At 36.0% G+C, this 14,852-nt stretch overlaps 1 long non-coding RNA gene across 1 annotated transcript in view; it reads right to left on the bottom strand.

Annotated features, from left to right (window-relative positions):
• Positions 1–12,872, bottom strand: part of LOC144337771 (uncharacterized) — an 81,005-nt gene extending 68,133 nt beyond the window's left edge. Inside the window, exon 1 of the long non-coding RNA XR_013411270.1 lies at positions 12,751–12,872. This is a non-coding gene — a long non-coding RNA (uncharacterized LOC144337771). The remainder of the gene's footprint in view (positions 1–12,750) is intronic.
• Between the last annotated feature and the right edge of the window lie 1,980 nt (positions 12,873–14,852).

Raw genomic sequence — 14,852 nt, 5'->3', positions numbered from 1 at the left:
CTACATTGGGCCAAAAAATATGTAAAAATAAAATGATATGTATATTAAGTTTTAGAGATAGAATTTGCCATTACTAATGCCAAAAATCATGAGAATGATTACAATATAGTTGTCATTTAACAATCTATGTCCACTTCTTCATGTTTTCTCCAAATGTTCTTCAGTGCCTACTAGGTTATAAACACTGTGCTAGGTAATGGAGATACAAAAGTGAATAAAGTACTGCTCTTCCTTTGAGCATCTTGCAGTCTCATAGAAGTAAGAGACATGTTCACAATTATTACATAAATATGTATAATGCTGTGAGAGAAATAGGTAAAAAGAAATTACAAATATGTAGTAAACATTATAACCTTTGATTAAAATTTTTACCTTTAGAAATCCATCTAAAAATAATTTGAAATAGAAAAGAACAAAACTCAATGCAAATATTAACATACGGTAATTTGTAATAACAAAAAAAAAATTTTAAGCAATTACCAAAAGAAGCAATATGCATGCTAGTCAGGATGGGCTAAACTATGCCCTAGTGAAAGATAACACCAAAATTTCAGTGGCTTTACACAACTAATGGCACAATCCAATGTGGGTTGAAGGGCTCTTCTTGTCAGCTTTTCTCCAAGCAGGAACTGAGGAATCCACACGACTTCTATCATAGATTAATAGCTACAGTATTTGGAATATGTGGCTTTCAAGGACAAAGAACAAAAGGCTAAAGGAGCATACAGAGTACTGCTAAGGATAAGTCCTAAAAGAGGTTTGCATCACTTTTTCCACATTCCATTGGTTGTAATTCAGTCACATAGGTCCCAACCTAACTGTAACAGGAGCTCTAAAATGTATCTTATTGTGTACCAGGAAGAGAAAACAGTGTATTGAACACACAGCTTTATGTCTGTAACATAGAGTTAATAAATTGGGAAACAGATGCGTTTTTATCAAGAGTTCATAAAAACACAAAACAAAAAGTTTTTCTTATAATGTTTACTGAAAATTCTGTATACAAAAATATTTTGTGGTTGAAAAAACTGTGTGTATAAAAATACATGGGAGGAAATATACTAAAATATTAATGGTCATATAGAATAAAAGAACAACGATTTTTAAATTTCTTTATGTGAATTCCTGCATTTTTTATTAAAATGTGTTATTTATAATGGAAAACATTAAATGATTTTAAATTTTCTGTAATATAATATTATAGCAATTACTATTAGGAATAACTGTAAATCAGATACCCCGAAGAGATTGCAAAGAGGGGAAAGGGAACAAGATGAGTAATAAATTAGGATTAAATAGCTTTTGGAGAAAAAGCAATAGACAGTGGGTATTTTCACCTAGGAACCCCATGTGAACATCAGCAATCGTTCATTTAAGGGGACTGGGGACCTTGAGAGGTACTAAAGCCTGCACAAGGTAGCCCCAGTGTGAGGTCACCATTCATGAGGCTAGAGGTATATAACTCATTGTGTGAAGGACGATATTGGGATTATTTGCCTCTGTGAATGTAGTATTGGGTAAAGGAAGGAAATGTTTCTTTCTGAAAAGATGTCAAAGTTATACTACAGCAACCACAGCAAACATCCAAATATACATTTGTATACTAGTTTTCAGGTTTGATACTCTGTGGGTTATTTTTATCCTATAAGCTAATTACCTAAAGTATGTATAGTTAAAGTCCTGCCCAGGGAACTGTGGAGTCTTGTGTACTTGCAGTTCGAAAAAAACGTGAGCTTTCAATGATATTGCACAATGGCTTTGGACTCATGAATCTACATTCACTGATATTTAACTACACTGCAGATCACTGTGAAGTGTTTATCTTTTCTCCTACTTTCTTCTTGAGGAGGTAAACAATGTACTATTTGGTTCAGCTAATTCTTTCAATATCAATGTAGTCTTCTTTTTTCTGCTATATAATCTATTTAGAAAAGTTTCCTACTTAATATGTCCACCATCCCCCAACATTCTCCAAAATAATTTTCAAATGTTGCCTAGAGAAATCTCATTCATTCATTCATTCGTTACACATTTATTGAAGACCTGCATATTAAGCAATTTACAAGACCCAGTGACACAAAGACTAAAAAGACCCAGTTACTCACCTTGAGAGCATATAGATTAAGATGATGATGGATAAAATAAGAGAGTAACTAAAAAATTTAGAATCAGCAACAACAAAAACACATTCTCAGTAGAGTATGGTAAGTGAATGTAAAAGTACAGGATGCTTTGGAAACGTGGAAGTAAGAAATCTAATTATAACTATAGGGGCAAGGGAAGACACTTGGGAAATGATGCCCTAGCAGAGAATGAATGACTAATAAGGATTTAGTGAGATGTATGAGGAGTAGGGGGGAAGGAAGGTGTTGAGAGCAGAGAACTAACAACACAGAGGTGTAAAAAAGCATAATTTGTTTGGGACACTGCAAATAGTAATTCAAGATATAGAAGAGGAAGTGACAGGCCATCCATCTAGAAAAGTTGATGTGACAAGATTATGCAGGGTTGTGTATGACAAGATTATGCAGGGTTGTGTGTGACAAGCTGGGTAGAAGACTTTTAACCTGAAAATCATGGAAGGTTACCAAAGAATTTTAAGCTAGGGAGAAATCATGAAGATGAAGAAATGAAGACACAAATGAAAATAAAGGCACTAGTACTGTGATGCAGGCCTAGAGCAAACCTCTAGTCAGACGTTGATATTAAAGTTTAAGGAGGTAAAGGGATGTGTTAAGGTTAGTAGGGAGCAGATCCAGAAGAAAGAAAATATATCCCTGGAACTGGGGTTCGGTGAAGCAACACATGTCTCCTATCGTGTTCCAACTTCATGATAAGTCCTTTCTTGATCAGAAGATGTGAGTAATGAGTCTTCCTTATCCTACATTTACTCCAAGTCTACTTGTAGCAGAAAAATTAATAATATAAAAATGAAAGAGCTGCAGGCAGGACAGGAGGACTGGGATTTAACGAGTTTTAAGTGGAGTGTCATTGCAGACTCCAAATGCCATCCCAAGATTATTGGGACAGATGAGGCAGTGATTACCCAAATCTGCTTGGAGCATGACATGAACATCCAGTTTCCTGTTGAGGATGAGAGGAAACATCCCCAGGACCAAATTACCATCACAGAGTACAAAAAGAATACAGAAGCTGTGCAAGGTACTATATTGATTATTATGGATTAACTTGAGCAGATGGTTTCTGAGGACGTTCCACTGGACATCCCACATCATTGGTACCTGCGGCAAAAATTATGGATCCAAAATCATGGATGAATTCAAGATTGACATTTGTTTCCCACAGAGAGGAGGCCCCAACCCCAACTGTGGCACTATTATGAGGCTCCCAGAGAACATGGAGAAACCCACTGACCATGTCCTCAACCTAGAGGAGGAATACCTGGCTGATGTGGTGGACAGCAACGTGCTGCAGGTATACATGAAGTCCCCAGTGCATGAGGAGTCCAGGGTGCATCCAGAGGCTTTGTGGAATGGGACACACCCTGGACCACCAGCAGCAGTAAGAAGTCTCCTGACATGAACAGCTATGAGAAATTTCCCAATTTCAGGGCTCAGGTGGCCCCCAAGACCCTCTCTTGGAGCCCTAAATGATAACAATAAAAAACCAGAAACATCTTCAGCCTGCTGATGTAAACCCCGTCACACAATGGTTTGTCTCAATCTGACCTAGTAGCTGGACTTTCTATAAATTATTGACGCTCTCTCTGCTTCTCAAGGTCTCACAGTGAAACCTGGCATTGCCTGGCTCTGTATGTGACTGCTTCTCTGGGGCCTGGTTGGCATCCAGAGAATGCTCAGGATCTGCTTGCTGATACTTGGCTCTGGGCACTCCACGATGTTAACACTGAACAAAGGTAATTGAGCGTTTTGTAATAAGATAACACAGACTGCAGCTTTATGGTCCACCTGGCAGGTCAGTCAGCACTCTGACCTTCATTATGAGAGCTCCTCTTCATTATGAGAAGTGGCTAGGATTCGACTTCCTGTGTCATGACCTCAGGAAATAAATTTCCTTGACTTTATAAAAGCCTATACATACATATATATGCATGTATATATAGGGGTTCAGTGAAGCAACACATATATATGCATATATATATATTTATATGGGTTCAGTGAAGCAACACATGTCTCCTGCCATGCTCCAACTTCAAGATAAGTTGGATATATATACACACACATATATATATGAATACAAACAATATTGATTTTTCCAATCCGTTAACGTGGAATATACTTCTATTGTTTTGTGTCTTCAATTCCTTTTGTCGATGTTTTATAGTTCTCACTGTAGAGATCTTTCACTTCTCTGGTTAAGTTTACTCCTAGGTATTTTATTTTATTTGTAGCTATTGTAAATGTGCTTACTTTCTTGGCTTATTTTTCAGATTGTTCACTGTTGGCATATGGAAATGTTACTGATTTTTGTATGTTGATTTTATATCTTGCAACTTTACTGAATTCGTTTATCAATTCTAATGGTATTCAAGGCAATCCTTATCAAAATACCAGTGACCTTCTTCAAAAATAGAAACAAAAATCTTAAAATTTACATGGAATCACATAAGTTTCAGAATAGCCCAAACAATCCTGAGCAAAAAGAACAAAGCTGGAAGTATTATATTACCTGACTTCAAATTATACTACAAAATTATAGTAACCAAAACAATGATACCAGCATAAAAACAGACACATAGATCCATGGCACTGAATAGAAAACTCCAAAATAAGTCTACACATTTACTAAAACCTTATTTTCAACAAAGGCACCAGGAATGTACATTAAGGGAAGGATAATCTTTTCAATAAATAATTCTGGAAAAACTGGATATTCATATACAGAAGAATGAAATGAGACCCCTACTTCTTGCCATGTACAAAAATCAAATCAACTTGATTACAAGACTTAGATGTAAAATTGAAACTATAAAATTACTAGAAGAAAACATTGGGGGAAATGATCCATGACATTGGTCTGGACAAAAATTTCTTCAATACAAGTTCAAAAGCTTGGGCAACTAAAGAAAAATTAACAAATGGGATTACATCAAGCTGAAAAGCTTCTGCACAGCAAAGGAAGCAATCAATTAAGTGAAGACAGAATGAGAGAACATATCTGCAAACTACCGATATGACAAGGGATTAATAACCAGGATATATAAGAAGCTCAAACAACTCAACAGTAAAAACAAAATAATAACCTCAATCTGATTAAAAATTAGCAAAAGATGTGAATAAACATTTTTTTAAAAGAAGACATACAAACGGCCAACAGCTATATGAAAAAAATTGCTCAACATTGCTAATCATCAAAGTAATGCAAATCAAAGCTACAAGATGTCTCATCCCAGTTTAAATGGCTTTTATCAGAAAGACTAGTAATAAAGGATGCTCGTAAGGATGTAGAGAAAAGGGAATTCTCCTACACTGTCAATGGGAATGTAAATTAATATAACCACTATGGAGAACAGGATGGAGGTTTCTCAAAAAACTAAAAATAGAAATATCATATGATCCAGCAATCCCATTACTAGTTATATATCCCAAAGGAAATTCGTATGTGAAAGAGACATCTGCACTCTCATGTTTACTGCAGCACTCTTCACTATAGCCACAATATGGAATCAACTTCAGTATTCATTAACAGATGAACGGATAAAGAAAATATGGTACATATGCACAATGAAATATTATCCAGCCATATAAAAATGAAATCATGTCATTTGCAACATGTAACTTGCGGCCTTGATGTTAAGTGAAATAAGCCAAGCACAGAAAGACAAATATTGCAAGTTCTCACTTATATGTTGGAGCTAAAAAGGTTGACCTCATGGAGATAGAGAATAAGATGATAGTTACCAGAGCCTGGGAAGGGTAGTGGGAAGGAGGGGATAAAGAAGTTTTGGTTAATGATTATAAAAATACTGTTAGATAGAAGGAATAAGGTCTAGTGTTTGGTAGCGCAATAGGGTGACTATAGTTATCAATGTCAAAATAACTAAAAGAGTGGCATTGGAACGTTCCTAACACAAAGAAATGATAAATGTTTAGGGTGATGGATATCCCAATTACCCTGATTTGATCATTACACATAGTATGCTTATATCAAAATATCCCACGTACCCCATAAATATGTGCAGCTATTATGTATCCATAAAAATTAAAAGTAAAAAAATAAATAAATACACAAAGGCCAGAAACTTAAGCCATCATTAATGATTTTCCTTATATTTGTGCAACACAGGAATATAGTTATTTAATACAGTTGTTTAAACTGTAATTTAGACTTCAAAAAGACAAATTGCATTGCAAAAGAGACCTTGCTGGGATTCCTCTCAATCGGAGATTCCATTCCAGAAGAAATCCCCATTCCAGTGTCACAGTAGGTATCTAGGTGGTCACCACTTGGAAGTTAAAGCAGAGACTTAATCTCTTATTTTATGCTCTTATCTAAACTTCAGTCGGGCCCAGGTCTTATTATCTTGCTATCTTCCTCAGGGCCTGACATAGTACCTAGGACCTAGTTTCTTTAAAACAATAATTAGCTGTTGAATAAACAATTCTTTAGAGCTCGCCTTCACCTCTGTCATAAAAGTTTAAGTATGCATTATAAATATAATTTTTACTTTGAAATACACTTACTGACTATCACTCTGATGACATTTTTCCCAAAGAAAATTGCTCTGAATCTTTGCAGTCTTTCTTCAAATAATGGGTCAGCTTGTGTAACTGCCCCACAGAAGCTTGTGGTGTGCCATCTAGTGACCAATGTGGCCAATATATGTACCACACCAAGGGTGGTTTGTTATTTTAAATATATACATTACAGGTCTATTAATATTTGAAATAAAATGCACTTAAATATAATTATGTGCATATTAATATAACTGATGCCTACTACTCAAAAAACAAAGATTAAAAGAAATGTTGGCTGATGTTGACCTGCTATTTATTGCTCAGCATTCATGTAAAGTGTACAAAATTACTAACCATTATGTTGATCTTTGTTGTGATTACCAAGAGTTACTTACCACTTACCTCTAGCCTGCAAGGTACCACAAGGAATACAAAAGAACAAAACAAACAAACAAAAAAACATTGATGTGTTGCTGTCTCTCCAGGCATGCCACGCACACATTTTAAAAATCACCAGAATTCAAGGCAGCTCATGACAAGTGACAAAGATTTGATGTATACTTCTCTAAATGCATGATAAAGGGGTTAGGTGCAAAGCTTCACAAGGATGGAAAAGGCAAACAGTAAAAGAAGACTGTCCTAAAACAAAGATAGAAAATAGAAGCAATACTCATAAAGAAGTAAGATAAAGAGACTTGACACCATGCTAAGAAATTCAGATTTTATACTATATCCTGTAAGTAATGAGGACCCCTGAAGGGCTTTAAGGAAGAGAGCAACTTGATTTAAAAAGCATGTGAGCAGGTATGTAATATAGTTAAGTTATAAGCACAAGTCCTCTCTTATAAGAAAAGAATAGGAGATGATTAGAATGATTTAATCCTAGAACAGCACAAAAGTTTATACACAGTGCAATATATCTAGAGAATATCTGCAATTTATTATTATATAGATAATCAGGAAATAATGTTGATACACAATGTCATATTTTACAATTTTTGTAAATATTCATAGAAGCCTATTGCCCTTGCTAGATGAGCAGAATAGGGAACGGGCTTGGATAGTTTTGTATCTGGGATGTGTCTACTCTCTTTTCTTTACATGAACTCTCACAGATACAGGGAGAGTTTAAAATGTTTACTGGATCTTGCTCCTAAAGGTGAAGCTGAAAGGTCCTGCTAAACGATTGAAGAGTTCATGTGGGGTGAGCTTCACACTAGCAACACAACACTGGTTGCTAGATAAACACAGGCAAAGGGATCCCACTTCAGTGATTTGCAGCAGTGACGGATGGCAATGGTATTTATAATTTTCCTTCCACCAACTGGCACACATCAAATGACCTGGCACGATAGAGAAAAAGTATTAGATTCGAATGACAAATAATTACCTGATACTAGTTTAGGTTCTTCTGTAAGGGTTATTATGAGGCTGCAAACAGCCGGAATGCCTATGACTTTAAATTTTATAATTTATTAAGAAAAGTGGGAAGAAAGTACCATCCTGTAGGTTAGCATTCACGAACCTCATAATTTGTGCTGCCATTCCTTTCCTCAACCAATAACATTGATTATACTGGAAAACACACACAATTTTTCCAAAAAGTTCTTTTATACTACTAGGGACTATTTGGTTTTGGGGGGTTTTTTGTTTGTTTGTTTGTTTGTTTGTTTACCATACCAGCCTAAACCCAATCATATCTACTCAAAAGACAGTCAAAAGGATTGACAATTCTGAATTCTTAATATAAAATTTTTTCTTTATATTTTGTCTGGGCTCATAAAACATTGTTTTAGATTCATATTTTAAGTCTAAATTGAAGCAAGTATTAGGGTTCCATTCTATGTGACCCAGTTAGCTCCCCCTACCCTCTGCTAAAAAAATTAGGAAATATTTTTGATTATGATAGTAAAACAGAGAGGAAGCTAAAGCAGAGAGGGCAGCAAAGGAGATATTTCAATAAATCTTAAAGTGTCAAAAACAATTATATATGTACGTGTGTGTGTGTGTGTATCTCAAGTAGATAAGTTTCTCACCAATACACATCAAGATGTGTTTTCTGCTCTCTACCCACCTTTCAGTTCCTTCAATGTGCCCTCTTCCATTGAGCCTCAGTGCCTTTGCACTTGCTGTGCCCCTTACTGAAATGCTCCAAAATCGAGAACTTTTTAAGTACCAGCATTACACTCAAAGGAAATGTTCAGTGGAGCATTTCAGACCTTGCATTTTTGGATTTGGAATGCTTAACCAGTTAATATAAGGCAAACATCTCCAAACTTGAAAAACATCTGAAATTCAAAAAACTTCTTTTTCCAATAATTTCATATAAGGAGTAATCTGTATGTACGTATGTAAATATTCAACTATACACTCACAAACACACATACACACATACACACACAGAGAGAGACACTTCTTTAACAGAATTTGAAGCTTGCTTGTGTTTCCATAATGTATTTATGAAAATGGCAAGGAAGGTCAGAACCATCCATTGATAGGGAATTAACATCCTTTTTCATAGGCTTGGCTTCTTCACATTAGGGAAAAAAAAAGAACTACTACATTTAAAAGGAATGTGTTTTCTCCCTACATCTAATGTTGGCAATGAAGAAGTCCTGTTCTGTTATTCACTTTGTCATGAAAGCATGAAATAATGAATGCTAGATGAACTATGTGAGTCATTTGACCACTTACAGCAAAATTACTTGTGAAGCTTGTGTAAATAACTATGTAAACAAATAAACATTGACTATGCCCTTAGGAAGAAATATATCTTTCCATACTTTAACCTGCCAAGATAATCCCAACACTATGGTATGCAACAATCACAAAGTTTCTAAATTCTATATTTTTAGTAAATAGTTTGACATATATGCAGTGAGATGTTCCCAATCCTACTACTAGTTTAAAAGGAAAATAATAGGTAAGCTTGAGTGAACATCTAACCATGGCCATTGTAACAAAGCCATTTGATTACTTTCTACTAGTCTTCACATAAACTTCCAAAGTTATGTCATCACCCCTTAGCTAATCAACCTCAACCCTTTGTAAAGTTTGCAACTTTCCATCAACTTTGCAGAGATATAAGGCACATTAACAATATCGTGTGTGTGTGTGTGTGTGTGTGTGTGTGTGTGTATGTGTGTGTGTGTGTGTGTGGACAAGGTCTTGCTCTGTCATTCAGGCTGAGGTGCAGTGGTGCTATCTTGGTTCACCTCCCAGTTTCAAGTAATTTTCGTGCTTCCGCCTCCCAAGCAGCTGGGATTATAGAAGTGCACCACCACACCTGGCTAGTTTTTGTATTTTTTGTAGAGACAGGGCTTCACCATGCTGGCCAGGCTGGTCTCAAACTCCTGGCCACAAGTGATCTGCCCGCCTTGGCCTCCCAAAGTGCTGGGATTAAGGGTATGAGCCACCGTGCTTGTCCAACAGTATCTTGATTAGGAGTAACATCAGAAAGATCATCTAGTAAGAAGTCCTAGCCCTTGTCCCTCTACCAAAACACTGATATAACGACAATATTCATATGAGAGCACCGGTATGAGAAATACATAATCCAGTTAATAAATGGAAGCATTCCAGATGAGCAAAAAGCTGAGAGAAAAAATGCGCCAATACAGGTAAGAAGAGCAAATTTACTTTGTGCACATCATGCCCTTCTCCAAGTTAGCAAGCTCAAATCCAAGGAGCTTGGAATGACCCATGACTTCTCCCACAGCGGGGAAAGAGAGAGGTCTCCTGGCTTTTTGGTGCACTCCTAAAGGGGCCTATTTCCGTTTTTGCCTCATACTGTGCACTAAAAGTTCAATGAAACCTGGGTGCCTCAGACAACAAGGAGCAAAGGAGAAGGAACATTCCTCTACACCTGTCACTGCTCTGCTAGACTGGAAAAAGGCACAGAATCAAGTTTTTTTGTTTTTGTTTTTGTTTGTTTCCAGGAAGGAAGAAGAGAAACAAAGTGTGCCTTGTTCCCAGTGTTTCAATGTATTCCCCCATGGAGTCAGTCTCTCTCTCACCTCATACCAAGCACTGAAGTGCCAGCAGAGTGTGGACGGTTTCCTGGAACAGATAGGGAAAAAGGAAAAGGGGCAGCCATCCTTCTACAACTAACACTGGTCTGAGAGACTGGTAAAAGGCACAAATTCTTCAAATGCACAGACGCCAATACAATCATTCAAGAAATGTGAAGAATCAAGAAAACATGCCACAATAAAGGAATAAAATAAATCTTCAGTAACCATCCTGAAATAGAGATTCATAAATTACTTGACAAAGAATTCATATTAACTGTATTAAAGAAAGTTAGTGAGTTACAAGAGACCACTGATATAAAACTAAACAAAATGAAGAAAACAATGCTTGAACAAAATGAGAATGAAGAGATAGAAAAGATAAAAAGCTAAACAAAAATATCAAAGGTGAAGAATACAATAGTGGAACAGAAAAATTCACTAGAGAGTTTCAATAGCAGACTTGATCAAGCAGAAGAAAGAATGCAATGATATGAAACTAGAAATCAATAAATGGAGGAAAATGTAAAGCTAAAAAATACGTGGAAATTAAACAACACACTCTTAAACAACCAATTGGTCAAAGAATAAATCAAAAGGGAAATAAGAAATATTTGTACATAAATGAAGAAAAAACAGCATACAAAACTAATGAATGGCATACAGCAAAAGCAATACTAAGAAGAAAAATTATAGCAATGAACGCCTACATTAAGAAAGAAAATAGATCTAAAATAAACAACATAATTTTATACCTCGAGAAACAAGAACAAACTAAGCCCAATGTTAGCAAAAGAAAGGAAATAAAGATAGCATCAGAAATAAATAAAATGGACTAGAAAAGCAATAGAAAAGATAAAAACTCAGTTGCCTTTTTAAAAAATAAAAAAAAAAAATTGAGAGACATTTAGCCTGAGGAAAAAAAAAGAAAAGAAGCAGCAAAATAAAATTAGCTATGGAAAATGAGAGATTACAACTAATGCCGTAGAAATATAAAGAATCACAAAATAATATCATGAATATGTAAGTATAAACCAAAAAATTGAGTAACCCAGACAGATTAGATAAATTCCTAGAAATGCACATCCTACAAAGACTAAATTATGAGAACTAAAAAATATAAACAAACAAATAAAGAATAAGGATATTGAACTGGGAATTTTTTGAAAAATTCAGTGAACAAAGCTCAGGACCATATGTCATCACTGGTGAATCTTGCCAATCATTTGAAGAGTGTATGCTAATCTTTTTCAAACTTTTTAAAAAAGAATTGAAGAGGGCCAGGCACGGTGGCTTACGCCTGTAATTCCAGCACTTTGGAAGGTCAAGGTGTGTGAATCATGAGGTCAGGAGATCGAGACCATCCTGGCTAACACGGTAAAACCCCTTCTCTACTAAAAATTAGCTGGGTGTGGTGGTGGGAGCCTATAGTCCCAGCTACTCAGGAAGTTGAGGCAGGAGAATGGAGTGAACCCAGGAGGCGGAGCTTGCAGTGAGTTGAGATCGCACCACTGCACTCCAGCCTGGGTGACAGAGCGAGACTCCATCTCAAAAAAAAAAAAAAAAAAGGAATTGAAGACAAGGGACCACAAAAAAAGAAAACCACAGACCAAGACAAGGATATTACAAGAAAAGAAAATTACAAGCCAATATCCTTAATGAACATAAATGCAATAATTATCAACAAATTACTAGCAAACCAAATTAAATAGCACATTAAAGGATCACATGCCATGATCAAGTGGGATTTATCTCTGGGAAGTAAGGATGGTTTAACATATATGAATTGAGAAATGTAATACATCACATTTACAGAATATAGAACAAAAACCATATGTCATCATCTGAATAGATGCAGAAAAACATTAGACAAAATTCAATATCATTTCATGATAAAAGTTCTCAACAAATTAGGTGTAGAAAGAAAGTATCTCAACATAATACCACCCACATATGACAAGCCTACAGTTAATATCATACTCAGCAGTGAAAAGTTGAAAGCTTTTGTATTAGTCCGTTTTCACACTGCTGATGGAGACATTCCCAAGACTGGGAAGAAACAGTAATTTAATTGGACTTACAGTTCCACATCGCTGGGGTGGCCTCAGAATTATGGCAGGAGGTAAAAGGTACTTCTTACATGGTGGCGGCAAGAGAAAATGGGGAAGAAGAAAAGCTGAAACCCCTGATAAACCCGTCAGGTCTCGTGAGACTTATTCACTATTACGAGAATAGCACTGGAAAGACAGACCCCATGATTAAATTACCTCCCACTGGGTTCCTCCCACAACATGTGGGAATTCTGGGAAATACAATTCAAGTTGAGATTCGGGTGGGAACACAGCCAAACCATATCATCTTCCTTCTAAGATCAGAAATAAGACAAGGATGCACATTCTTGCCACTTCTAGTTAACATAGTACTGGAAGTTCTAACCAGAACAATTTGGCAAGAGAAAGAAAGAAACTGGAAAAAAAGAAGTGAAAACGTTTCTGTTTGCATATAACATGATCTTAGATATAGAAAATTCTAAAGACTCCACCAACAAAAATAAAACCTGTTAGAACTAATAAATGAATTCAGCTTCAGAGGTTTTGGGGCTGAGACAATGGGGTTTTCTAAATATACAATCATGTCATCTGCAAACAGACACAATTTGACTTTCTCTCTTCCTATTTGAATACACTTTATTTCTTTCTCTTGCCTGATTGCCCTGGCCAAAACTTCCAATACTATGTTGAATAGGAGTGATGAGAGAGAGCATCCTTGTCGTGTGCTGGTTTTCAAAGGGAATGCTTCCAGCTTTTGCCCATTCAGTATGATATTGACTATGGGTTTGTCATAAATAACTCTTATTATTTTGATATATATTCATTCCACACTTAGTTAATTGATAGTTTTTAGCATGAAGGGATGTTGAATTTTTATCAAAGTCCTTTTCTGCATCTATTGAGATAATCATGTGCTTTTTGTCATTGGTTCTGTTTATGTGATGGATTACGTTTATTGATTTGTGTATGTTGAACCAGCCTTGCATCCCAGGGATGAAGCCAACTTGATCCTAGTGGATAAGTTTTTCAATGTACCGCTGGATTCAGTTTGTGAGTATTTTATTGAGGATTTTCACATTGAAGTTCATCAGTGATATTGGCCTGAAATTTTTTTTTTCTTGTTGTGTCTCTGCCAGATTTTGGAATACAAAGTCTCAGCATACAAAATCAATGTGCAAAAATCACAAGCATTCCTATACACCAATAATAGACATGCAGAGAGCCAAATCATGAGTGAACTCCCATTCACAATTGCTACAAAGAAAATAAAACACCTAGGGATACAACTTACAAGGATGTGAAGGACCTCTTCAAGGAGAACTACAAACCACTGCTCAAGGAAATAAGAGAGGACACGAATAAATGAAAAAAATAAATCCATGCTCATGGATAGGAAGAATCAGTATCATGAACATGGCCATATTGCCCAAAGTAATTTACAGATTCAATGCCATTCCCTTCAAGCTACCATTGACTTTCTTCACAGAACTAGAAAGAAACTACTTTAAATTTGATATGGAACCCAAAAAGAGCTCATATAGCCAAGACAATCCTAAGCAAAAACAACAAAGCTGGAGGCATCCTGCTATCTGACTTCAAACTATACTACAAAGCTACAGTAACCAAAACAGCATGGTACTGGTTCCAAAACAGATATATAGACCAATGGAACAGAACAGAGGCCTCAGAAATAACACCACACATCTACAACCATCTGATCTTTGACAAACCTGACAAAAACAAGCAATGGGGAAAGGATTCCCTGTTTAATATATGGTGCTGGAAAAACTGGCCAGCCATATGCAGAAAACTGAAACTGGACCCCTTCCTTACACCTCATACAAAAATGAACTCAAGATGGGTTAAAGACTTAAATATAAGACCCAAAACCATAAAAACCCTAGAAGAAAACCTAGGCAATACCATTCAGGACATAGGCATGGGCAAAGACTTCATGACTAAAACACCAAAAGCAATTGCTACAAAAGCCAAACTTGACAAATGGCATCTAATTAAACTAAAGGGCTTCTGCACAGCAAAAGAAACTAGCATCAGAGTTAACAGGAAACCTGCAGAATGGGAGAAAATTTTTGCAATCTATCCATCTGACAATGGTCTAATGTCCAGAATCT

This window comes from Macaca mulatta, chromosome 1 (assembly GCF_049350105.2).
Source record: "Macaca mulatta isolate MMU2019108-1 chromosome 1, T2T-MMU8v2.0, whole genome shotgun sequence".
Classification (NCBI taxonomy): Eukaryota; Metazoa; Chordata; class Mammalia; order Primates; family Cercopithecidae; genus Macaca; species Macaca mulatta.
The sequence above is the reverse complement of the archived record's forward strand: the minus strand, read 5'-3'. Positions and strand labels throughout refer to the sequence as shown.